The following is a 25,788-nucleotide window of genomic DNA, read 5'->3' on the forward strand; positions in this document are numbered from 1 at the left end:
TGCCCTGCCACCGCTGCCTCCAGCCTGCTGCCTCCGTTCCTTGACCCTGTGCTTTGAGGTGAGCCCTCGCAGCCTGGTTTTTCAGGAGTCAAATCAGAACTGCAGCCAGCCTGGGAAGTCTCTTGGGCTGGGCGTGGTGGGGCAGGGCTGCCACCACTGGAAGAGGAGGTGGGGGGGCCTGAGGAGGGGAGGAATGGGAGTAATGAGGAGAAGGAGGAGGAGATGGAACAGGCTCCCAAAGGCATCGCTGGCTGGCTGGCTGGCTGGGGGGTTTCCTTGGGAGTCCAGACTCCAGCTGGCCAGGGAACACAGAGGAAGGGAGTTGGACACAGTGTGGCAGCAGGAGAGGGGAGAAACAGTATGCTCAAGCCCCAGCCCTGGTACCCCCTCCCCAGTTGGCAGGATTGGGCCCCCTGGATGTGCTCTTCTAACGCCCAGGGGTGGAGCAAGGGATCCAAGCAACCAGGTTTTGGCACCCCTTTTGGAGAGGGAAACAGGCAGCACCTCTGCTGTCTTACTGCAAGCTGCCCACCTGGGGAGAAGCAATCCCAGAAGTTGCAGAACAGGCGCCACCATAGCCAAGTATAGCAGGTGCAACCCCTGACTCTTCCTCCTCAGAGAGCAGCAGCAGCTTTGTCCATGGGAAGCCCTCCCCCACCCCACACTTGGCCAGTTCCCTAGCTCCTCAGATTGCAATCCTATGCATGCTTACCTTGGAGTAAGCCCCATTGACTATAATGGGACTTCTGAGTAGACATGCCATACTGTGGCTGTGATGAACTTCTCCAGAAATTTCTCCAATTCCCTTTTAAAGGCATCTAGTCTAGACACCATCATCACATCCTGGGGCAAGGAGTTCCACAGACTAATGGTAGAGCAGGCAGCTGTTGTTTTGTGGCTGCAGCCTACCTATAGGCTTGCTCACACTCTCTTAGCTCCAACCAAAGTAGTCCACAGCTAGAGCATGATAGCAATTAGAACAGGCAGTGAAGAGAGGCTCCCCCCCCCAAGACCTTGCAGTGCACACCAAAAGGACTTTTCTTCCTGAGACATGCAGCAGCCATTCTGAGATGTCTCTCTGAGCTGGTACTTCCTTCACACGTGTCTCTTCTCCTTCAGGACCCACCTGCCTAAATTGTGTTGAACACTTTCCTAAGTCCAGAGTCCTTAGTGTGTGCAGGGGGGGGGGAGGGAGCAGGATCAGGGCTATGTAACAAAAGGAACTGTGGAGGGATGTGTGCTTTTTGTTGGCTCATTTAACTACCTTGCATGACTTGTCTATAATCCCCTTGTGCTTACCCTCTCCGATTTTGAGGCGTTTTTCCACACTTAAAAGAGGCAAGGGCTGTGTGTAATGTGGTCTGGTGTGGGGGAAAAGAGACTGGATTGAATTGGGTGGGTGTGAAAACCTCTGAGTTGGGGGGGAATTATGTGTTTCATGTATTCCATGTAAACCCAAGACTTTCACAGCTAGTGAAGCAAATGCAAGCACAACCATCACATTAATTATTAAATAATCTTCTTATGTATTACAAATTTAATTGTATTTTTTGTGTGTGAGGGTGGGGGTGGGGGTTGCATGTAGTCCCCACCGTCTCAAAATTTTGTCTTAGTGGTCCCTGAGCTCCTAAAGGTTGGGAACCACTGAGTTAAGGGAATGTTTGTTCCCATACTTGCAGCTGCATCGGTGCTGGAAAGTTGGATAGGATTGGGCCCTATGTGACCAAAAGGTTAAATATTGACATCTGGGTGTGACAGCTCACAGAACAGTAAAGAGACAGAATGTTGGGAATTGTTTTATATGCACAGGTACCAACTCCTTTGAAAGTACAAAAAGCATGGGACTCTATACATTAAAGGGATACAGTTATTAAACAATAGGTTTAAAGGGGGAAAGGGAGATGGGAGGAAGCAACGACGGCTACATGGAAACCAAATATAATATGCTCAGTCCACTGTTGCTATGAAAAGCTTTGTCAAAGCAATGCTGCTTTCATACAAATTGCCTTTTTCCCCTTAGGAGCTGAGGTGAGTCTGTTATGAATTATGCTCTTGCTTCAAAGGAATTCCACAAGTGATTGACCAAGAAAGGGTTTCTGGAATTCCCAGTCTTCCAGGGGAGGACTTATTTATTATAAATATTTTTGCCCCGCCTTGACATTAAAAAATGCTCAAGACGATTTAAAAGAAAAAAGAAAAAGTAACAGCAGCAGCTAAAAGTGAGAAGGTACAGCAATTGAAATCATCCAAGCAGGTATACCAGGGGATTCAAACTCACAGACTTGGCAAGTGAAATGCTTCCTGGAAGAGAAAGGTCTACACACAGCCCTGGAAGACAATCAAAGGAGGGACCTTCCTAACACAGGAGAGTGCTGGGCTGTTAAGAGTGCTCATGTCCCTCTTGAGTGACTCCTATTTTTCTCCATCCCAAGTACTGCTTTGATTGTTAGAAATGATTTGTGAAGGGTCAAGTTTCTTTATTATATGTCCCAGATGCCTCTTGAAGGGAGGGAGGCTTACAAAGTTCCCTCCTGCCAAATCTATCCCCAGATGATGTAATAAACCTATTTAGCATTTGTATAGAACTTTTGGAGCGTGCAAAAGTGTGGATGGGGTAGTGGTCTAAGACGCTTGCTAGTAAGGCCACCTACAAAATTTGAATTGGGAAACTCCTGATTTGCAGCTCATCTCATAGCCAGTATGCTACAGCACCCCAATGATTCTGGTTCTGAATTTCCCAAGTCATCTGGTGGAATAGATCTAATCTAGCGGTTCCCAAACTGTGGGTTAGAACCCACCAGTGTGGGCTGTGAGCCGATTTTTGGTGTGTCACAAAAAGTTTTAGAAACATTAAAAATAAGATGTTGCAAGCACCCTTGCCCTGTTTTCGGAAGAAAGTTGTTAACTGGAAAGCTAACCAATGGTATGAGATAATCTTCATATGTCACATTAAAATGTCACATTTTCCAATTTTCTGTAGTAATTGGCATGGCATAGATTAGTCTTTTGTCTGGCCTGGAAGTCCCTAATTGCACATGTTGCTCTCCTGTTCAGCTGCCTGGGTACCTGGAATGACTAAACGTTTGAGGAAACAATCCTTGAACTCTTGGGAGAGCCCATCAAATGTCTACACACCCACTGTATGTAAGTTGTTTAGCAGCCTCAGGAGCACAGGACCCTGATTATTGTTAATTAATCATTGATGATGATGATATTTTTGCACAGTCATGTTGTTTTTGATTGGATTTTGTTTGTATCCACCTATGGAGTCCTTCCCAAGAACTTAGGATAGGTATTTTTTGGATATACCTATCCAAAAATAGGATAGCTATTTTTTGTCTTCATGACATTGTATTACAAATATCACCTGAGTATATGTGCTGTTCCTAGTAAGGTGGCCTTTTGCAATTGGCTGATGGTACTCGTGTTCATCCTGATGATGTTCAGGTGTTTTTCCAGCTGTTTTATGATAGCACCCAAGGCCCCTATGACTATTGGGATTACTCTTGCTTTCTTATGCCACCGTCTTTCATTTCTATTTGCAGGTCCATATTTGGTGATTTTCTCCAGTTCTTTATTTTCTACTCTACTGTCACCTGGTATTGCAATGTCTACTATCTAGACTTTATTAACCTTCTTGTTGATGATAGTTATGTCTGGTGTGTGGCGTGGCAGATGTTTGTCGGTTTGTATTCTAAAATCCCAGAGCACTTTGACTTCTTCATTCTCTATTACTTTTTCAATTTTGAAGTTCCACCAGTTGTTACTTGAAGGCAGTTTATACTTTTTACACAAATTCCAGTGGATTATTGTTGCAACTCTGTCATGCCTTTGTTGTTGTTGTTGTTGTTATTTCTTCTTTCTAGATTTTTTTTTGGAGGGGGGTCTAGTAGGTTGCGATAGAATGTCATTTTTAAAAGTGGGTCCTGATGCTAAAAAATGTGGGAAGCACTAATCTAACCCATTTGTTATCAGGTCATTTCAGACAGGCTTTCTAGACTAATGATTACTGCACATTTGGTGTACTCTTACCACAGTGCTCTCGTCCTTCATGTTTTTCTCTGTAAGCCATGCATATAGGTGAGTGCACACATTTAAATATTCTGCACAACTGAGGGAGGGGAATGAATTTGTGCACATGAGTACATCCAAGTATGCATTTCTAGGTTGCTTCTTTGTGAGTATACATGCTCTTCATATCCTTTATGTTCTAGTACTATTCTTTGAAACCTTGCAACGGGAATCTCTGTGCATGAGGACTATTCTTTTTTAAAAGGACATGGATCATTTAAAGTCCTGCATGAGACCTTAGCAATCTGGAGTCAAATGATATTATAAATATATAAGCTTTTGCTTTTAGAAGTACTTCTGGTCCAACCATCACCTGGTTGGACCAGAAGTAACAAAGGAAGCCCTCAAACAACAATTGTAAGTGGGCATCCTGGCTCTTGTGAATCTCATTCATGGATCTATGCCCTGTTCCTGAACCAACTAGTTTTACCACTGGGATGCAAATCTGAATGTGGTTCTGGAAGTGCAATCCATTGTAAATAATGTGGTGTGGATCACTTCCTGACAGATGTGGTAGGTAGATTTAAAGGGTTCTGTCTAGTGTGCAGTGAAAGTGGCACAGATGTGGAAATAATACTGCACACGCATCAACTCCAATATTAAAGAGGAATTCTGCAAAAAAAGGGTAGGGGTGGGGTCAGTGGGATTTCAGCATGCAGACAAGTACTTGAATTCTACAGGATTTAGGTATGTCACTTTCTTTAGAATTATGCCCCACAATCTCAGAGCCATGGAAATCAGCAGTTACACACACACACACACACACACACACACACACACACACACACACACACACACACACACACACACACACACACAGAGTGGCATTAAAAAGGTGGCAGAGCAGCTTTTAAACTGATCCCTGGGGGAAGGCCGACAGGAGCCGAGGGGTATCCGGTTCGGGACTCCTCATCCCTATGGGATGAGGTTGGGGAGGTTAGAGAACAACAAGACAAAGGCAGGGTAGGAGAAGAAATTGGCAAAGGTAGCGTGATGGGATGTGATAGACGGTTTGGCACAATGAGAGGATGCGGGGACAAAGGAACGAATAAGCAGCGCATCCTGGGGCATTCCGTGTACAAATGCTTTTATGCGAATGCCTGAAGTCTACGAGCAAAGGTGGGAGAACTGGAATGTCTGGTGACAAGGGAAAATATTGACATAGTGGGCATAACGGAAACCTGGTGGAATGCGGAGAATCAGTGGGATTCTTCAATCCCGGGCTATAAACTCTACAGGAGGGACAGGCAGGGGCGTGTTGGAGGTGGGGTGGCCGTTTATGTTAAGGAAGGGATAGAATCCAGCAAAGTAGAGATTGAAGGTGGGTCCGACTCCATCGTAGAATCTCTGTGGGTTATATTACCAGGCTTGTGCAGCGATGTAATACTGGGGGCGTGCTATCGTCCTCCAGACCAGAAATCAGATGGGACCTTGAAATGAGGAAACAGATCAGGGAGGTGACAAGGAGGGACAGGGTTGTAATCATGGGGGACTTCAATTATCCTCATATTGACTGGGTCAATTTGTGTTCTGGTCACGATAAGGAAACCGGATTTCTTGACGTGCTAAATGACTGTGGCTTAGATCAGCTAGTCACGGAGCCCACCAGAGGACAGGTGACTCTGGATTTAATATTGTGCGGTACGCAGGACCTGGTTAGAGATGTAAACGTTACTGAGCCATTGGGGAACAGTGATCATGCTGCGATCCGTTTTGACGTGCACGTTGGGGGAAGAATACCAGGCAAATCTCTAACAAAAACCCTTGACTTCTGACGGGCGGACTTCCCTCAAATGAGGAGGCTGGTTAGAAGGAGGTTGAAAGGGAGGGTAAAAAGAGTCCAATCTCTCCAGAGTGCATGGAGGCTGCTTAAAACAACAGTAATAGAGGCCCAGCAGAGGTGTATACCGCAAAGAAAGAAGGGTTCCACTAAATCCAGGAGGGTGCCTGCATGGCTAACCAGCCAAGTTAGAGAGGCTGTGAAGGGCAAGGAAGCTTCCTTCCGTAAATGGAAGTCTTGCCCTAATGAAGAGAATAAAAAGGAACATAAACTGTGGCAAAAGAAATGTAAGAAGGTGATACTGGAGGCCAAGTGAGACTATGAGGAACGCATGGCCAGCAACATTAAGGGGAATAATAAAAGCTTCTTCAAATATGTTAGAAGCAGGAAACCCGCCAGAGAAGTGGTTGGCCCTCTGGATGGTGAGGGAGGGAAAGGGGAGATAAAAGGAGACTTAGAGATGGCAGAGAAATTAAATGAGTTCTTTGCATCTGTCTTCACGGCAGAAGACCTCGGGCAGATACCGGTGCCCGAACGGCCCCTCCTGACCGAGGAGTTAGGTCAGATAGAGGTTAAAAGAGAAGATGTTTCAGACCTCATTGATAAATTAAAGATCAATAAGTCACCGGGCCCTGATGGCATCCACCCTAGAGTTATTAAAGAATTGAAGAATGAAGTTGCAGAGCTCTTGACTAAGATATGCAACTTGTCCCTCAAAACGGCCATGGTGCCAGAAGATTGGAGGATAGCAAATGTCACGCCTATTTTTAAAAAGGGAAAGGGGGGACCCGGGAAACTATAGGCCGGTCAGCCTAACATCCATACCGGGTAAGATGGTGGAATGCCTCATCAAAGATAGGATCTCAAAACACATAGACGAACAGGCCTTGCTGAGGGAGAGTCAGCATGGCTTCTGTAAAGGTAAGTCTTGCCTCACGAACCTTTTAGAATTCTTTGAAAAGGTCAACAGGCATGTGGATTTGGGAGAACCCGTGGACATTATATATCTGGACTTTCAGAAGGCATTTGACATGGTCCCTCACCAAAGACTACTGAAAAAACTCCACAGTCAGGGAATTAGAGGACAGGTCCTCTCGTGGATTGAGAACTGGTTGGAGGCCAGGAAGCAGAGAGTGGGTGTCAATGGGTAATTTTCACAATGGAGAGAGGTGAAAAGCGGTGTGCCCCAAGGATCTGTCCTGGGACCGGTGCTTTTCAACATCTTCATAAATGACCTGGAGACAGGGTTGAGCAGTGAAGTGGCTAAGTTTGCAGACGACACCAAACTTTTCCGAGTGGTGAAGACCAGAAGTGATTGTGAGGAGCTCCAGAAGGATCTCTCCAGACTGGCAGAATGGGCAGCAAAATGGCAGGTGCGCTTCAATGTCAGTAAGTGTAAAGTCATGCACATTGGGGCAAAAAATCAAAACTTTAGATATAGGCTGATGGGTTCTGAGCTGTCTGTGACAGATCAGGAGAGAGATCTTGGGGTGGTGGTGGACAGGTCGATGAAAGTGTCGACCCAATGTGCGGCGGCAGTGAAGAAGGCCAATTCTATGCTTGGGATCATTAGGAAGGGTATTGAGAACAAAATGGCTAGTATTATAATGCCGTTGTACAAATCTATGGTAAGGCCACACCTGGAGTATTGTGTCCAGTTCTGGTCACCGCATCTCAAAAAAGACATAGTGGAAATGGAAAAGGTGCAAAAGAGAGCGACTAAGATGATTACGGGGCTGGGGCACCTTCCTTATAAGGAAAGGCTACGGCGTTTGGGCCTCTTCAGCCTAGAAAAGAGACGCCTGAAGGGGGACATGATTGAGACATACAAAATTATGCAGGGGATGTACAGAGTGGTTAGGGAGATGCTCTTTACACTCTCACATAATACCAGAACCAGGGGACATCCACTAAAATTGAGTGTTGGGCGGGTTAGGACAGACAAAAGAAAATATTTCTTTACTCAGCGTGTGGTTGGTCTGTGGAACTCCTTGCCACAGGATGTGGTGATGGCGTCTAGCCTGGACGCCTTTAAAAGGGGATTGGACAAGTTTCTGGAGGAAAAATCCATTACGGGGTACAAGCCATGATGTGTATGCGCAACCTCCTGATTTTAGAAATGGGTTATGTCAGAATGCCAAGGGAGGGCACCAGGATGAGGTCTCTTGTTATCTGGTGTGCCCCCTGGGGCATTTGGTGGGCCGCTGTGAGATACAGGAAGCTGGACTAGATGGGCCTATGGCCTGATCCAGTGGGGCTGTTCTTATGTTCTTATGTTCTTAGAGAGAGAGAGAGAGAGAGAGAGAGAGAGAGAGAGAGAGAGAGAGAGAGAGAGAGAGAGAGATATGCAATTTTGTAATGCTTTATACCAGGGGTGTCCAAAGTTTTTGGCAGGAGGGCCACATCATCTCTCTTACACTGTATCAGGGGCAGGGTGGAAAAAGAATTAATTTACATTTAAAATTTGAATAAATTTACATAAGTTTACATAAATGAATCTATTAAAGATGAATTTAAATGAATGAATGAAGGTCCTGCAATAGCTCAAGGCCTATAAAAGGTCTTACACAAAGTTTGGCTGACCTTTCCTTTGCTGCCGCTACTGCATCACAGACGTGAAACAGCAAGCAGTGGTTTCCTTATTCCATAGCTCATGCGAGAGGTCAAGCAGTCGCCCTTACGCTGAGAGCAGTTGCGTCAGGCCAATGTGGGCTCCAACAAATCTTTGGAGGGCCAGATGCTCATTGGAGACTGGGGGCTCCCTGAGGGCCGCATTGAGAGGCCTCAAGGGCCGCAAGTGGCCCCGGGGTTTGGGCACCCCTGCTTTATACCAACAACAGAACACAAGCAACATCAGATTGTGACCTTTCAGCAGAAGAGTCTGCAAGCAACATTACACTGGGTCCCCCAGTTATGGACATCCAAGTTATGGATGCCTGCATTAGCACTTTTGCACAGGTGCAATCCGTCCATTGTGGTGCTTTTGTACAATAGCCTGGTCAGAGAGCTATTGACCGGAGCTAGCTGTTTTAACCAACGTACATTCCAACTTTCTGGACAGACCTCCAGAAAGGAACCACTACATATGTTGGGAACTTGGGGCCCAAACATATACTTACCTAGCACCAGTACTGAGCCTTAGGTTCAGGGTACCATAAATGTACTGTAAAGCACATTTCCGGTACCTGGAAAATATGGTGTGCTGCCGCTGGGCATGTGCCAGTAAGGCACTGGACCCAGCTGTGGCAGGAGGAGAACATTCTGCCACCCAGGGGTAAGTGAGACTGCCAAGTGACGGTGTGGCCTCTAGAAGCTGGGGGAGGGCAGAACAAGGGCAGGGCAGGGTGGGGCGAGGAACCAGGCAGGAGGAGGGTGGGACAGCTGGATCCTGAACTCCACGTCAGTTTGAAAGGCCAGACACGGAGGATCTCATACCTGTGCCAGCAAAATAGCCGGTGCAGATTAGAGAAGACACATTGCTGGGGCCAGGGCTTTCCTTGGGGGAAGGGGACAAAAGTACCCTTCTGCCAAGGAAACCCTTGGCAGTTTCCTGGGACCCAATGGGTACAATGGTAGCCACTTTGGCACCGCTGCTCCAGTGGGCACCTGGAAGCACAGGATTGAGCTGTTAGTGCCCCTTCCCTTGGACTTTCCAGTAGTACAAGAGAAGGTTACTTAGACTGGAAAACAGAGAAATATTCAACAAACTCTTAAGCAGCTAACAAGATAGGTTATAGCTCCCCCGTTATTGGACAGCATTCACACCCTCAGTGTCATCTAGCTCTGTTCACATGTTGTCTCCTCTCCAGCACAATCAATCTTTAGGAAAGTCTGCCTCCTAGCTAGGGTTCCATATCCTCATTCCTAAAATCTGGATGGCCTAATTTGCATTATATAAAAACCATTTGCTAATTATACAAATTGAGCGGTGACTTGGGGCAAAGTCAGACACCAGAGCAAAACAACTTTTTCTGAGATGGTCAGCAGGCTACTGGTCTCTGCAAGGGCTGACATGGTGAGTGGGTGGGTTGGTGGATGGGTGAGCCGGCAGACAAACAATCATCATTGCCTTGCTGCTCCCTCTTGTTGCTGCTGACTCTGACTGTTCTTTCCCACCTCTGTTACTTACCGCCCAATCCTAAGTTGTGCTGGAACAGGCAGGCCAGCAAGCCTGCACTATATCCAGCGCAAGTTTGGGGCCAGAATCGGCACAACCTGAGGCAAGGAGAAAACTTTCCCTTTATGCTGTGCTGCACTGCACTGGGCCCAATGAGTCTACATGGATCTGCACCACCACAGGAGGTGGCGCAAATCTGAGCAGAACGGAATGACCAGAGGCTGCTCCACACTGCCTGGGAACAGGGTCAGGATCCAGCATAATTGCCAGATCCTGGCTCTGCCTCTCACTTCCTGCCTACTCTCTCCCTGCCCCAAAATGCCTTCTCCCTGCCTCCTCCCCATGCCCCCCTAGACCCCTGCGTTAGCTGAGCTTGGCCGGCACAAACATACCCCACTGGGCCTGGATCCCGCGCAGGGAGGCCAGCATAACTCTAAAGTTGGCACAAATGTGCCTTATGGAACATTTGCAACATCCCCGGGTTGGCACAAGTGACTTCTGCCAACCTAACCCACTTTCCAGCACTGACATAAGGGCAATGCAGCTCCAAGGTAAAGGAACAAACAATCCCTTACTTTGAAGAGGCCACCATGAGTGCCACTCAACTGCAAGATGCAGAACATGCCCCATTAGCACTGCTATGCCTGTGCTGGAAAGTTGGTTAGGATTTGGGCCCTAGTTACCTAAGAACCTCTGTGTGCTCTTTCCTTCTCTTGTTTCCTTCCTTGGCTGGAGAAACCATTGTGGGTTGGCTGCCTCTTGCTCCAGCTGCCTGTAAAAACGAAGTTCCAACAACCGTATGTGTCATTCCACAGATACGACATTTTATATCTTGTTTTTCCTTAAGTGACTGGGCAGAATTCTGTGCACACCTTAGGAAACACATCTCCACAAGAGCTAAAACCTTTCTATTTCTATTTTTCTTTTTCAAAAATGAAATCTTACAATTCATACCACCTGTTCGGCATGGCACGTATAGCATCCAGGCCAAGCCTACCTATCCATGCGAGATTGGCAACCCGGGTTACCTGATTCCTAACCCCAGATAAGGCCTGCAAGGGTCAAGGCAAGTCAAGAGAAGAGCCACACCATCTGAGGTACAAAATATCCACTGAGTACCATCTTTTCTGCCCTCTTATGTAACGCAAGGGAACTGAGCATTGTCTGCTAGTTTCACTTGGGATAGACAAAATGTCTTCTCCCTCACGAGAGCATGAAGAGAAGCAAATACAAAAGTAGCATGCCTGTCAGCTCTGTTATCATTCTACCCCACTGCTTTTATCACGGGGAGTGAGAGGTGGGCTATGGACTGCCCTTTGCCCTCCCTAGGAAATTCAGAATGCACATTTCCAGGCCCTGGACTCCAATTACTAGACTTCACTGGGAATAAAACTCAGCATCTCCTTTGGAGTCCAATTTTCCCTTGTTTTCTAATCTCTTTGCCTACTCCTCTCCCTGAGATGAAAACAGATGCCAGGAGTGCTGAGTCCTCATTCCCTTGCTGCAACGGCTTGGCTCAGAGGCTCACTCCTTCCTCTGCAACCCCTCCCTGTTTCACTGATTTCTGCCTTAGAGTGAAAAAAGTCAAACAGAATTACAAAGTGCTGGCACAGTCCATGCTCACTCCACCTGGATCAATAGGTTCTTTGAAGTTTCAGGAACACACAGCTAGGAAAAGCGCCTTGGACCCTGCTTCCTCAAAGAGAATTGCAAAGGCTGCCTCCGTACTCGTTTGGAGCCTCTTGGAACATCGGAAGACTTGTGACTGACAGCAGAGAGCCTCAAAATTGGGGCGATGCAATCTTTTCCACCCCTAAACTTCATCTTCCTTGTTTGTGGCAACAAACAAAAAGTCTGAAGGACTGGTTTCTTAACCTCTCTCCACAACTGCAGAGGCGCAAGACATCTGTTTTTAATAAAAGCAAAGGCTGTTACAAATCACATGACTCTTCATCTGGAGTGAAACACACACGCACGCACACACACACACACACACACACACAGCATCAAAGCTTGCGAGTAGCGCCGAAATGAATTTACTTCCAAAATTCTTCTCAAAATTCTCTACTCCCTGGATTTTCACTGGAGGTTCAGACATTTGCTGAATTCATTCATGGAATATTTGATAACCCATAATTTTTGTGTTCTGTATTTGGTACTTAATGGTTGCTGTCTGACAGTATTTGATGACTGACCCGCAACAGTGTTTAGTTTTTTGCAGTTTGCATTTTGAGGTTTCGTATTTGATACCTGCTCACATTAAAGTGAACAAAACACAAGCATCTGGATTTGAACACTGAAGGAAAATTTTCTATTCACACAGGTCTCCTATTCAAAGGCATGGCTGAGGTCACAACTTATCACATTTAGGGCGCAAACCTAACTAACTTTCCAGCACTGGGGGAAGGGCAATGCATCTCCAAGGTAAGGGAACAAACATTCCCTTACCTTGAGGAGGCCTCTGTTACTGCCCTCCAACTGCAGGATGCAGTACATGCTCTACTGGAAAGCTATGCCAGCTATGCCAGTACTGGAAAGTTGATTAGGATTGCATCCTTAAGGGTTTTGTTCTGGTTCAAGTTAAGAACATAAGAACAGCCCCACTGGATCAGGCCATTGGCCCATCTAGTCCAGCTTCCTGTATCTCACAGCGGCCCACCAAATGCCCCAGGAAGCACACCAGATAACAAGAGACCTCATCCTGGTGCCCTCCCTTGCATCTGGCATTCTGACATAACCCATTTCTAAAATCAGGAGGTTGCGCATACACATCATGGCTTGTACCCCGTAATGGATTTTTCCTCCAGAAACTTGTACAATCCTCTTTTAAAGGCGTCCAGGCTTGACGCCATCACCACATCCTGTGGCAAGGAGTTCCACAGACCGACCACACGCTGAGTACAGAAATATTTTCTTTTGTCTGTTCTAACTCTCCCAACACTCAATTTTAGTGGATGTCCCCTGGTTCTGGTGTTATGTGAGAGTGTAACACCAGAACCAGGGGACATCTGGTTCAAGGCAAGGGGACAAGTTCAAGGCAACCAAGAGATTTTAGGTTCAGAGTCAATTCCAGTTCGTGGGAACACTTTTCCTGGTGTTTGGATTCAAGTTCCCTGGTCCTTGTGGAGAGCTGTTTGGTGGACAAACTTTATATTAAATGAGGCAGCTGTTCTCCGGGAGACAGTTTTAACCTAAACGAGAACTTCAGACCATCCACTAGGTCCTAGCCATATTTCAGATCCCTGAGGGCTGCTATTTCTAGACTAAAAACAAACACACTGCTGTAATGGCAAGTGGAGCACTTAATACCTCTTCTTCGAATGGGCACAAATATTGTTATACACTTGCCCCACTTCCCTGAGTGGCAAGACTGTCCCACCTGTGAGATCAGTTGAAGTGATCGCTTCAGGCAGCAGATTGGTGCGAGGTGTTCATTTCCACCTACCTACTTGCCTCCATTGCTCATCTTTCTCCTTCTACTCCCTGGTTTGGAAAAGGAAGAGGGGGACTAGAAGAACTGGGCGAGGGAGAGGAAAGTGCTAAGCTAACACATAGGGGAGTGGGAAGAGCAGACTGGCACATCAGATAAAGGGGGGCAGCATTTGTCATGCCACCTCAGGTGTCAGGAGGCTTTGCACCAGCCCTGCTGTGATCCCACTGAAAACTGTAGCCTTGAGATCTCTATTAGTTCATGGGGGAACTGTTACCTTGCACATGCCCGATCTCGTCTGATCTCGGAAGCTAAGCAGGGTCAGGCCTGGTTAGTACTTGGATGGGAGACTGCCTGGGAATACCAGGTGCTGTAGGTTTATACCATAGTCTTTCGAGACTGAAGGTTGCCAACCATGGGGGAACGTTCCAACTTCACTTCATCCTGGATGTTAAAATAACTTCAAAAAAGTTGGAGGACAGACTGAATCACTACAGTTTCAAGTTGCAGGAAATCTGTGTTCCTAATTGTCAAAAGCATCTAAAGGGTTTGGCACTCCCACCCCATACCCCCACCCCTTTGTGCCCCCTCACCCCATGAAGCTGAAACAAGAGGCCTCTAGACAGGGTCGTGTATCTATTGAGGCGAGTATGACTTCATCGACACAGGTGACTGGCATTTGGCATGAGGGGAAATGTGTTTAAAAAGTACAAAAACACCACACTGTCAATCACCACTCCTACAAAATGCCTGCAGTGCAATTTTGTTAAAGGCCACTTTGCAGGAAAACCAAGAATTCCTCAGGCGTCTTAGTGTGTACATGACATTTGTGGATTATGATGAAAATGTTAAAATGGCTGCCATGACTAACCGGGCATGAGTTGTTGAAAGCTCTTTATCTGCCTGTCTCTGTTATGTCAGAATTTAATGCTCAAGCACATTTCATTTTTTTTAAAGTAGAAGTTACAACTGACCAACTATTATTTTTAAAGCTGGGGAGGGCACATAGCTCAGCTAGTAGTGAAGAAAACTCTGCAAGCTTATACTGCACAAAAGTTCAAGCGAGATCTCAAAGAATGTTCCCTTGAAGTCTCAATGACCTTTCCAATGCTATGGGCAGAGCAGGAGGGAGACTTTTGATTCAAAGCTGCAGTCGTGAACACTCAATTATTGTAACAGAGACCTTTGTGTTTGTGATGTCTAAGGTTAGGGAGTGGGGTGCTGCTGGTGAACAAGTGCTTCAAACAAGGTGCATTTTGCCCTCACTAGAATGATAGCAGAAGAGGCCATTACGGCAACCTCCAGAGAGGTATGGCTACTGGGGAGACAGTGAGGGACCTACAGAAATCCTTCCCTAGGCTTCTTTAGAAGTGCTTACCAGTGCTGGAGTATACATCCCTCTGAACTGAAAAATGGGGGGAGGTAAAAAAAATGGAGCTAAAAAGAAGGGCAGCTGTTCCCATAAAGAATACCACTTCCTTATCTGAAACATGTGGATAGCACTCTTGGATTTAATTTGGAATTATTTTGTCAGATTATCATGCAAATGATAAACCATGATTGGGATACACATTCATTCATCATCAGTGGCACACGCACACACAGAGAGAGAGAGAGAGAGAGAGAGAGAGAGAGAGAGAGAGAGAGATGCCTGCTAGCTATTCTATTTTCAGAGGAAGAATATCCATTGTTTCTTTCTTCCCATACCCTTCGGCATACTGTTAACTACCCTTAGGCCTGCTTACCACCACCAACAGCCAAATCCTATTATGGGCTTATGCTGATGGATCTCATGCTACATCAGAGTAAGCAATGTTCCAGTGGCAAGAAAACCATGCCGTGATTGTGAGCTTTGGAGCCACTGATGCAAATAGCGGGAGGCTCTCCACATGCTTGAGTGGCTCCCAGATAAGGTGAGGGTGAGGCGGTTCAGGGAGAGTCTTGGTAGCAGCAGTGCATGCCAGGCTTCCAACAGTAGCAACACCCATAATATTGCTTTGATAGTGCTTTACACAGAATTAAGTCCCTGCCCTGAGGGGTTTGCAGTCTAGAGCAGTGGTTTTCAACCATTGTGCCACGGCACACTAGTGTGCTGCGAGGCAGCCTCAGGTGTGCCACGGGGCCAGAGGAGGCAGGCAGCAGCCGCGTGTGGGAGAAGCGGCTGCTTTGACCCTCACGCCACAGCAGGGAAAAAAGAGCAGCTGCTGCTTTGCATCTCCAGCTGTGAGCAAGAGGAAGGCTGCAACCCGATCCTCATTTACCTGAAAGTAAGTCCTGTTGACTATTATGGGGCTTACTTCTGAGTAGACATGCCTGTGATTGGGCTTTTGGTAACACTTTTTTCTGAAATACAGGAGCAGGCAATTGGTAGTGGGGGGGGGGGGGAGAGAGAATGTGAGGCAAGTGATTCTGGACCTTGGGAAGGTGGGGACGAGTGAGGGGAGGGACAGTAGGAGAGATGCTAACTGCAATTATGAGAATAGGGGGGAATGTCCCTGTGGGAGGGGGAGAGGAGGAGAGAGAAGTGCCAATTGCCTGCTTGTGTATTTGAGAAAAAAGAGTGCAACCAAAAGCCCAATCCTAGGCATGTCTACTCAGAAGTAAGACCCACAGGAACATTCCCCTCCAATGCCCCCCCCTTTGGCTGCAATCCTAACCACACTTTCCTGAGAGTAAGCCCCATTGAACAAAATAGGACTTACTTCTGAGTAGACCTGGTTAGGATTGTGCCCTTTGTCATGTAATGATTTAACTGTATTAATTATATTAATTAAAAATTAATTGTAATGTAGTAATTTAATGTAAGTAAAAAACTGGGAGTGTGCCTTGACAATTTTAGTGCCTTGACAGTGTGCTGTGAGCTGAAAAAGGTTGAAAATGGCTGGTCTAGAGCCTCTAGAAAGGTTGGAAACCACTGCTTTAGATAGTTGGGGGCGGGTCATGGAGCTGGAGGATCAAGAAGCTTGGGTTGCATTTGGAATTGGCGGGGAGACAGTGAAGGAATTTAAGAAGGAAGGTGATGCGGCCAGAGTGATGAGATAAGTGAATGATTTGGCAGCAGAGTGCTGGATGAAGGTAAAGGGGCTGAGATAAGCCAGTGGAGGATCAGTGAGGAGGAGGTCGCAGTAGACGATCACAGGTTGCGGTGTGAGGGATCACCAAGGTGGGAACTAGAGTTTTTGTCCAGGGGTCAGAACGTAAGGCTGGATTCCTGCAGTATTGTACAGGGAAACAAGGGATCTCTTATAAGTCACACTTCGAGAACAGGGCCACAAAAATCAATACCAGGAGCAACATACTCCAGAAATTAATAGGTACAAGATGGGGAGCTTCAGCCACCACTCTCAGAACATCAGCATTAGGATTGATCTACTCCGCAGCAGAATACTGTGCTCCAGTATGGCTTCACAGCTGTCATGCTAGCAAGATTGATGCCAGATTAAATGAAGCTGTGAGGATCATAAGTGGCTGTATAAGACCCACTCCTATCTATTGGCTCCCCGTTTTGAGCCACATAGCACCCCTAGCCCTATAGAGACAAGAGGCTTTAGAGTGAAAGAATATAGAACAATCACCAACAACCCGCTTTTACCAGTGCATGCCAATCTTCCTTATCTATCAATTGGTAGGCTTCAACCCAGGAAGGCTTCTCTGGCACTCGCACAACATCTGCACAATAATTTCAACATCAATGCCCAACTGAAAATTAAATGGGCAGTTGAACACCCAGAAACAGATAGATATATAGACAATCCTACACTTAAAGTGCCAGGTTTCGACTTGCCTCGCCAGCACTGGAAAACTTTGAACAGGATCCGTACCCTACATGGTGTTTGCCAGGATTCAGTGTTTAAGTGGGGGCTAGCATCTACCCCACAGTAGGTTCTCCTGCCAAACCACACTGTGTCAGGTTGCAAACGGAAGGCGTATACTGGCCCATGGTCTGACTTTTTCAATGAGGGTAACTCTGTCCTTGAATGGCTGGATGAACTGGACATTGATATTTGATCTAGTTGTTATATAGGTCCATGTATTATATGCCATAGGCTGAATGAATGAATGAATGAATGAATGAATGAATAAATAAATAAATAAATAAATAAATAAATGTACAGGGAGAACTGGCATGAGTTGGTGCCAGACTGAATATGGGAATAAAGAAGAGAGAGGAGCCAAAGGGTTATTTGTTGGTCAGAGAAACCATTTCAGATTTCCATAAAAAGGGCAAAATAGTTTCACTGGAAAAGGGCAAGATTCACAGCAAGACTCAAAGACACACTTGGATATATTTACATTTAAATGAAAAGAAAAGCAAAATATTTTAAGAGAAGTTGCAGTTTTTAAAGTCTTTCTCTTTGACCTTTTCTTAGGCAAATCAGTTAGCATGTATTTAAAGATAATTCTTTAAGGTAGTGTTTTTCAAACTGTGAGTCGGGACCCACTGGGTCGCGAACCAATTTCAGGTGGGTCCCCATTCACTTCAATATTTTATTTTTAATATATTATACTTGATGCTATCATGGTATGTGCATTTGGAGAAATGTTACAGGTCTGTACTTTAAACAGGCTACTCTGTATATGCTTTTAACGATGATAGTCAATGGGGCTTACTCCTGGGTATGTGTTGGTAGGATTGCAGCTGAGGATTGTTAAAAATGTTCCTGCTTGATGACGTCGCTTCCAGCCATGACATCACTTGCAGTGGGTCCTGACAGATCCTCATTCTAAAAAGTGGGTCCCGGTGCTAAAAGTGTGAGAACCACTGCTTTAAGGGGTTATTGGTGACTAGGAGATTCTTTTTAAAACGAATCTTGCTGTTTTTTTATTAGTGATCACAAGGTATTAGACACAAAATTCATCTGTGGTGGTGGTGGAGGTGGCACAAGAGAAACAATTAGGAGTTTGAATGCAACCAGTAAAGGAGACAGAAATCTCAACTTTGCAACTGACTGAAAGAAGAGGGCTTTACAGAGTTAAAATGGTCTGTCTGGGTGTGTGCTTGCTCTTCCATACTCAGCATATATATTTGTATATAAAGAGAGAACAGTGCCATTCTCTCTCATTGTAAGTGATGTTGACACAACTCATATTTCTTAACTTAGAAATCTTGTTGGCATCCTTCAGTCTCGGAAGACTATGGCGTCACGCTCTGAATGGTGGTTCTGGAACAGTGTCCTCTCCAGTGCGTGAAGCCTGGGTAAAGTAGGTATGGAGGATAGGCTGTTACCCATGCAGCAAATCCCCCCTCTCCACGTCGCTGAAATGGTCCAATGGAAAGGCAGAGGCCAATACGGTTGGTTCCAGCGGCGTCGCAGGAGTTGCCAGAACGTGACTGTGTTCAGCCATGAACTGCCTCAGGGACTCCGGCTCCGGATTTTGCCTCGAGGTTGACTCCTGAAGCCTTTTCCATAACTGGATGTAGCCACAAGGCAGTGGAGGTTTGGGATCAGAGTTTTCCTTCTCTCAGTTGAGCTGCCTTCCCAGGCTGACGAGTCCCATCTACCTGGTGGCTGTTTAGTCGCCTCTTATGACAAGTACAGTCAAACTGAGGGCCTATTCTTATCCCCAGCCCCCAGGGGAACTTAGAAATATGACCTTGAGAATTTGTGATGTTCACTTCGAATACCAGGTGAGCATTATAACTCCATAATGCTTTTTTCGCTCAGATTTTCAGAAAAGAATTACACTGGGGATGACTAATCACAGGCAGTCTGAATCACAAAGATGGTTCACTCTCCTCCTTAAAGGGCATATTGAGTCTCAATATATACCTTTATAAGTCCCTTCAATATACGGATTTTCAGTTATCCATTTTGTACTTATTAAGGCCATCCCTCTTTATCCATACAAAAACTGAATAAATTGTTCTGCCATAAATGTTTGGAGGGGTGCCGGCTGCAAAATTGCTGCAGCCTTATACTGATCTACATCTAACCAGCCAGCATCTTATCCCTGCTCTCTACAGTGTCCTCCCTAATGGAAAAGCTGAGCTTTCTCTTGCAGTGCTGTAGAAAGTGAGGCAACAAAGCTTTGCATTTGGCTGTGAGTTAGAAAGACAGAAAGAAATCCTTGCACATAAACTTTCCATTTGCAGAATCTGTGCCTCAGAGAGGTGAAAGCATGCCTGGAGTCTAACAAACTGATTAATTCGGATTTCTGGGACAGACTGCTAGTGGGGGTGCAGATGAGGGCCTGCTCAGGAGTTTTGACAGGCACAGGTGTGGAATGCTGGAGACACCCTGTGGGGAGACAAACTGACATGTGCTTCTCAGAAACTCTCTTTGTCTCACATTCCCAGCTTCCTAACTTGATGTCTTTGACAGACGGGACATGCCTGCTTTTGTGTGAGCCACTTGCACAGCATAGAAGCAAAGCAATGAGGTGATTTGCAAAGAAACCCAGGAAATACAATGTGCTGGTAGCACAGCAGAACCAGGCAGCCGGCTCCATCCCCTTCTGTTCCCCAGGAACCCTGGCCAAGACCTTATGTCATCTGGGCAAAGTGTGAGTGGCACAGAGTAACCATGGCCACAAAGATTAGTTCAAAGTATTACTCACGGAAATTCTATTTTCACAGATGACCTCACTGCATTTTTCTCCCAGCAAAAATGACTGGGCTGTAATTGCACGTGACACATAAAGCTGGCCAGATGAATTTCCCCTTTCCAGCCCTCTTTGCAGTTCGTGGTGTCACTGCTAAAAATTATTTTAATTATTGTTACAGCTTTAACAGAGGATTTCATAATGCTGTTCTGCTGGCAGAAAGGTGAGAAGGGGCCTCAAGGAGTAGCAGGTATACTGGCTAGAAGAGACTCTGACAAGACCACCTTAAGGATGTATGCAAATTTGTGCCCAAATGTTTAAGGGCACATTTAAAGCCAACTTTGTTGAACCAACTTTCACAAGAGAAAGTTGCTCTTGTGAAATCAAATTCCACTATGGGGGAAAAGAAGCCAGAGTTTAATGAACAAATATAAGCTATATACCATTACTCCTGGCCTGGGGGGTGGTGGTGGTGGTGGTGGTGGTGGAAGAGCTCATCAAATTAGCTCAGTGTATTGTACTCTATTGCTTCAGAGTTACTTCGGAGGTGGGTTCTTCCTCCCCCTTACAGGGATGTGGGCATAGCTCAGTGGTAGAGCAACTGCTTTGCATGCAAAAGGTCCCAGGTTCAATCTCTGGCATTGCCAGGTAGGTCTGGAAAGTTCCCTCTCTGAAACTTTCAGCACAGGTGACAGCCTAAACCTATACACACTTACCTGTGAGTACATCCCATTGAACTCAATATAGGACTTACTTCTGAGTAGACACGTATAGGGTAATTATGTTAATAAACCAAAAGGCAGTTTCACATGTTCCCCAACCTAAGGTTGCCAGGTCTCTGGGTTTGAAATGTCAGGGTATTAGATTCTTCAGAGAATGAGTCAAATCCTAGAGCAAAGGGCTAGAACCAAGGAAGTGGGGTCTTTCTGGACCCTGTCCCTTACATGCTGCAGAGAAACATGAGCATTCCTCAAAATGGTAGTTCAGTTGTGCTGTACCCGCTGCACCTGTCAGACATGCATTTCTTAAGGCCCAGGAGCCAGGGAAGTGGCTACCCTCCACAGGAACAGTTGGTTTTTTGATTTGCACTCCTGCCATTTCTACTGTAGTTCCTGCTTGTGGTCTGCATGACACTGGGGGCAAGGAACATCCTTGCTTCTGGAAGTGTCATGGCTGTTCAGTTGCTTACAGGAAGACATGGGGATGGGGATGGGGATGGGAATGGGAACGAACAATGGGTAGCAGCTGCAGCAAATGTTATGACCAAGTGCTCACTCAGAGTGGCAAATGTACTTCCTGTTCCCTAAGAAAGGGTGCCATCAGCTAGAACTCCCCAATTCTGTGTGCCCCAGTCACTCTCCCACTGGTGTCAATGCTTAGAGATTAACCTGTTGGAGGAGATAAAGGAATCATTGAAGTTCATTCAATGCATTATTGTCATTTATTTACATAATGTCATCTACATTCATGGCACTTCACAAAAAAATGAGGACAGGTCCCTGTCCCATGAGGCTCACAATGTAGATATTGAGACAAGACCTAAGATGAAAGCTTCAACTTGCCTTATGGCTGAGCCGCCCTTGGAGCTGGGGCTCTCCCAAGTACAACTCTGTTCTGGGCTCATCTTATAGTATGTGTTTTGTTGAGAATTTCCTGTGTCAAAACGGAGAGCTGAACAGGCTCAGGCCGGATGCCACAATACCTGTGGCTATTTTCTCTTCACCCTCAAATGGTGTAATTGACTGAGCTTTGCAGAATATGTGAAGATCAACTGTTTTGTGAAAGTGCACTTCAAATTGTACAGTCAAGTTGTAGTATTTGGAATTTGTGTTGTGTTTAGATAGTTCCAGCCAAGATGTGTGCAACCGGATATGTGTGTAACTGAAGCAGCGTGCACTTCAGGCATTCACAAAGAACTCTCAGGGGATGTTTGCAGAAAGAAATTTGCCAGTGATTCTTGGAATAATGAGTAAATTTGAGAACTTTGGATCTGCTCACAAAGAAAGCCAGCTGCACAGTCCAGCAGATCAATTATTCCATACAGGTTATATTTTTTCAGCTGCTGCCCTTCATTCTGCTTAGACAATTCTTGCATTTTAACATGAACCCCCAAACCAATAATGACCTCAGTTAAGTGCTGCATGTCCATCTCCTTCCACCAAAGGTTTGACCCACAAGAGTTCACTGAAGTCAATGAGAACTGATCCAATCATTTTTTTATTTTTTTTGGCCCTTGGATTAGGCCCCAAATCTAAAAGCAAGCGGATGGAGCAACTGCCTGTGTGGTGTATATTATAGAAGTTATGCAAAATATATGCATCACGTCAAAATAAACCCCGCTCTCAATCTGGGGAGTCTGTTCTACAGAGCGCTGTAAGAAAACCAAGTCCTGAGCCAAGGAGACTTGGAATCTAGGCTCCAAATAAATAACATTGATGAATGTGTGCTTATTCTTGCACAGGTTTGGTCGCTATGTTCTCAACCCAGTATGTGCATTTTAGCAGAATTTGGCATTTCCCCCCAAAGAGCAGTATGATGGAAGGAGACATTGGTGTGGGAGAGAAATCCCAGACTAGTGAGGATTTTGTGATTGGAGGCCATGAGGCAGCACAACCTGGAGGACCTCCTGACGCAGAGGCTGTGGCTGCTGCCTGTGTCGTGGTGCTTGGGGTGGTGGTGGATGGGGGGGGAGGGAGAAGGAGCCCCTTCCTGTGCTCCTCATGCCCTTTCACCAAACCCCAAAGTGGAGACTTCCAGTTTTCTGTAAAGGGATGGTGTGAATGAAGGAGCTCCTTCATCTGCTCTATCCCTGCAAATAAAGCCAGAAGTTCTGTACTTCTAGCTTTAAGGCAACTGTGTGAGGATTAAGATAAGCAGTGGAATGACCAGATCGAGCAAGCAGGAAGTGGATTACTGTGGCTTTGGCAGGCTGGAGGGAAGTGGTGGCCGTGGCAGCAGACTCAAGGTGAAGCACACCCCAAATCTTCAAACAGCCGCTGATGTAACCCACCACCTCACCTCATTATTGGGCTGGTAGTGGCCATGGGAAAGGGGGCGCTAACCACGATGAGATGTAGGTTGCCCAAGCACTGAAGCATTTCAGGCTACAATCCTATACCCACGTACCTGAGAGTAAGCCTCATTGAACTCCAAGATACTTTTGAGTAGATACATATGAGGTTATGCTGCCAGAGAGAAAAGTAGTGGCTAGAGTGTGGAATGAGGATATATCAGCTGAAATTCTCACTGTAAAAATAAATCTTACTGAATGACCTTGCAACTGCCACTATTTGTCAGCCTAACCTATTTTGTAGGATTGTTGTAGAAATAATAGGGAGCAAAGAAAACTCCCTGTTTACCATTCTGAACTCCCTGAAGGAAAGATGGGATTCAGAAGTGGTACATCAATATTTCAACTACCTCAAGAAGTACAGTCATGCTCTTTTTAAAAAATGAATGGTGAAATCCTCAGAAATCTGCCTGCTGCACCAGATACCTCTCTCCCCCAAAGCACCCCTTCCCTCCATACAGCTGCTATACAGTTTTTTCAAAATGTTGAAGGTTCTGGTCCTGCAGCTCCCAAGTCACATTTAGTTGGAGTTCCAGTATTAATGGAGTTCCTCTGTCTGCCTATTTGGGAAGCTGTTCTTCACCAATCTGTCTGGCTGCAGAGCAAGGGTTTCTAGTTCCGCTTGCATCTCAGAATACAGGTAGGGGAATCATCTACAGTTCTCCCTCTCCCATGAAAATTTCATATCCATGTTACCATTTTCCATATGGTTATTAGGCCACATCTACTGGTGACAAAGTCAGTGATCAGGATATCACTGTTCTGTCAATGTGATGACTGAGGCTGCAATCCTATGCACACTTTCCTGGAAGTATTGTATTGGCAACCTTCAGTCTCGAAAGACTATGGTATCGCGCTCTGAAAGGTGGTTCTGGCACAGCGTCTAGTGTGGCTGAAAAGGCCAATCCGGGAGTGACAATTCCTTCCACACCGGGAGCAAGTGCAGTCTGTCCCTGGTCTGTCTCCCTGACTATGGGCCTTCCTTCTTTGCCTCTTAGCCTCAGACTGTTGGCAAAGTGTCTCTTCAAACTGGGAAAGGCCATGCTGCACAGCCTGCCTCCAAGCGGGCCGCTCAGAGGCCAGGGTCTCTTCCTGGGAGTCTCTTCCTGGGTCTCTTCCTGGGAGTAAGCCCCATGGAACCTATTGGGGCTTACTTTTGAGTAGACTTGCTTAGGATTGGGCTGCTTAGGAGTCAGCTCCCAGAGTCACAAGTTATGATGCTGCACTGGTGCTTTTGGGTTTCATTCTAAGATCTCTATCCCAGGTGCTGCTGGGTCATAGGATGGAGTTGGAATTGCTCCCTATGTAAAGCAGAAATTTCTCAAATGCACAGGCAAAGAAATGGAGGAGCAGTGGAATGGGGGCAAGACTTTCCCTTAAAGCTGTACAACACATGAAATTAAATGCTTAGATGAAATAAGATGCTATCTCGTTTGAGTTTCTGAATATAACTAAACTCAGTGGCTTGAAGAAAGGAAGAAATCCATTTGTAACTCTATCTAATCTATCCTTTCCACATTTATGACAGTTAACAACAACAGTTCCTGTTGGAACTTCCTAAAAGTTCCTGTTGGAACTTCCTAAAAGTTCCTGTTGGAACTTTTGTCCTAAAAGGAAGTCAATGGGTTTTGTCTGGGTTTTGTCCCTTGCTAACTCCATATTACTAGGTTGCCTTTGTCATTTTATATAACACAAGGTTTGCTACTTGGCAGCCCACTGGCTACTGACTTCCATTTCTGTGGCCCCACCACCCTCCCCCATCCCTGCACCCCATTTGGCCTGCAAATCTTTACGTGGCAGGAGCTTGTCATTTCCGGTGATCTCATTTCATTGCAGGACCTGCAAGGTGAGAAATGGCACCTTACATGCTGCTTTTTACCTGACTAGAACAATTTCCAAAGCAATGTCACTCAGGAAGTGAGGATGGCCCAGGATGTGCTTATCTTGCTAGTGGACACTCATCCCACTAAGAACTGGGGCAGCATCCCAGGGCCTTGATGAGATGAGAAGGAATCCACTAACCAGGTGAGAAACAGCACATGTACCTTGTTTTTGGTTTTGCCAGGCAGGGCCTCTGAGAGGAATTTAATCAGGGGATACAAAATTTCTTTTGGGCCCGCTTACAAAGGGGGGGGGGAGAGTGAAACAGAGCAGGGGAGGGTGGTGACAGGTGAGCAGAATAGGGGCAGGGAAGGGTGAAGCATGGTGAGGGGAGGGTAGAGACAGCTGGAAAAGTCTTTGGAGCATAGGTCTACCCACCCGTGTGGCATCAGTGGTGTCCCCAGCATCCCCAGTCATGGTAATGTCCCAAGCATCCCATACGGGCAACAAATCTGAGTAGATAGGAAAATGTCAGATCCCAGGAAATTTCTGGGCCCCTCCTTTGGGTCCTGGGCCCCCCTTTTTGCCCTGGGCCCAGGTACAAATTACCCCCTTTACCCCCCTCTCCTAGGCCCTGCTGCCAGGCCATCCCCTGAGCAGTGCTATTATTTGTGGCTCCAGTTTTTTGAGGAGGGGCTCTTGGGAAAAAGTTCTGCAGGTTTCCCCAATTGTGCATGCCATCAGCCCCCTCATAGTACCCCCAAACCGGGAAGCAGATAGCCCCAAATAATCCTGCTTTATGCTGCCACCTGCAGTTGAGTGACTGCGGTGGACTCTTGCCCATCCATTGCCTAATAGTTCCTGATTAGCTTTCTTGACTGGAGACCCAATAGGAAGGCTTACGGGGAGGCAGTGGGGAGCAGGCGGTGGCAGCAGGCCATGTCATTCTTCCCTCA

The 25,788-nt window shown here is 46.2% G+C and overlaps 1 pseudogene; it reads left to right on the forward strand.

Annotated features, from left to right (window-relative positions):
* The first annotated feature begins 13,655 nt into the window (after positions 1-13,655).
* Positions 13,656-13,777, forward strand: LOC136642603 (5S ribosomal RNA; annotated as a pseudogene).
* The last annotated feature ends 12,011 nt before the right edge of the window (positions 13,778-25,788 follow it).

Source organism: Tiliqua scincoides, chromosome 2 (assembly GCF_035046505.1).
Source record: "Tiliqua scincoides isolate rTilSci1 chromosome 2, rTilSci1.hap2, whole genome shotgun sequence".
Lineage (NCBI taxonomy): Eukaryota > Metazoa > Chordata > Lepidosauria > Squamata > Scincidae > Tiliqua > Tiliqua scincoides.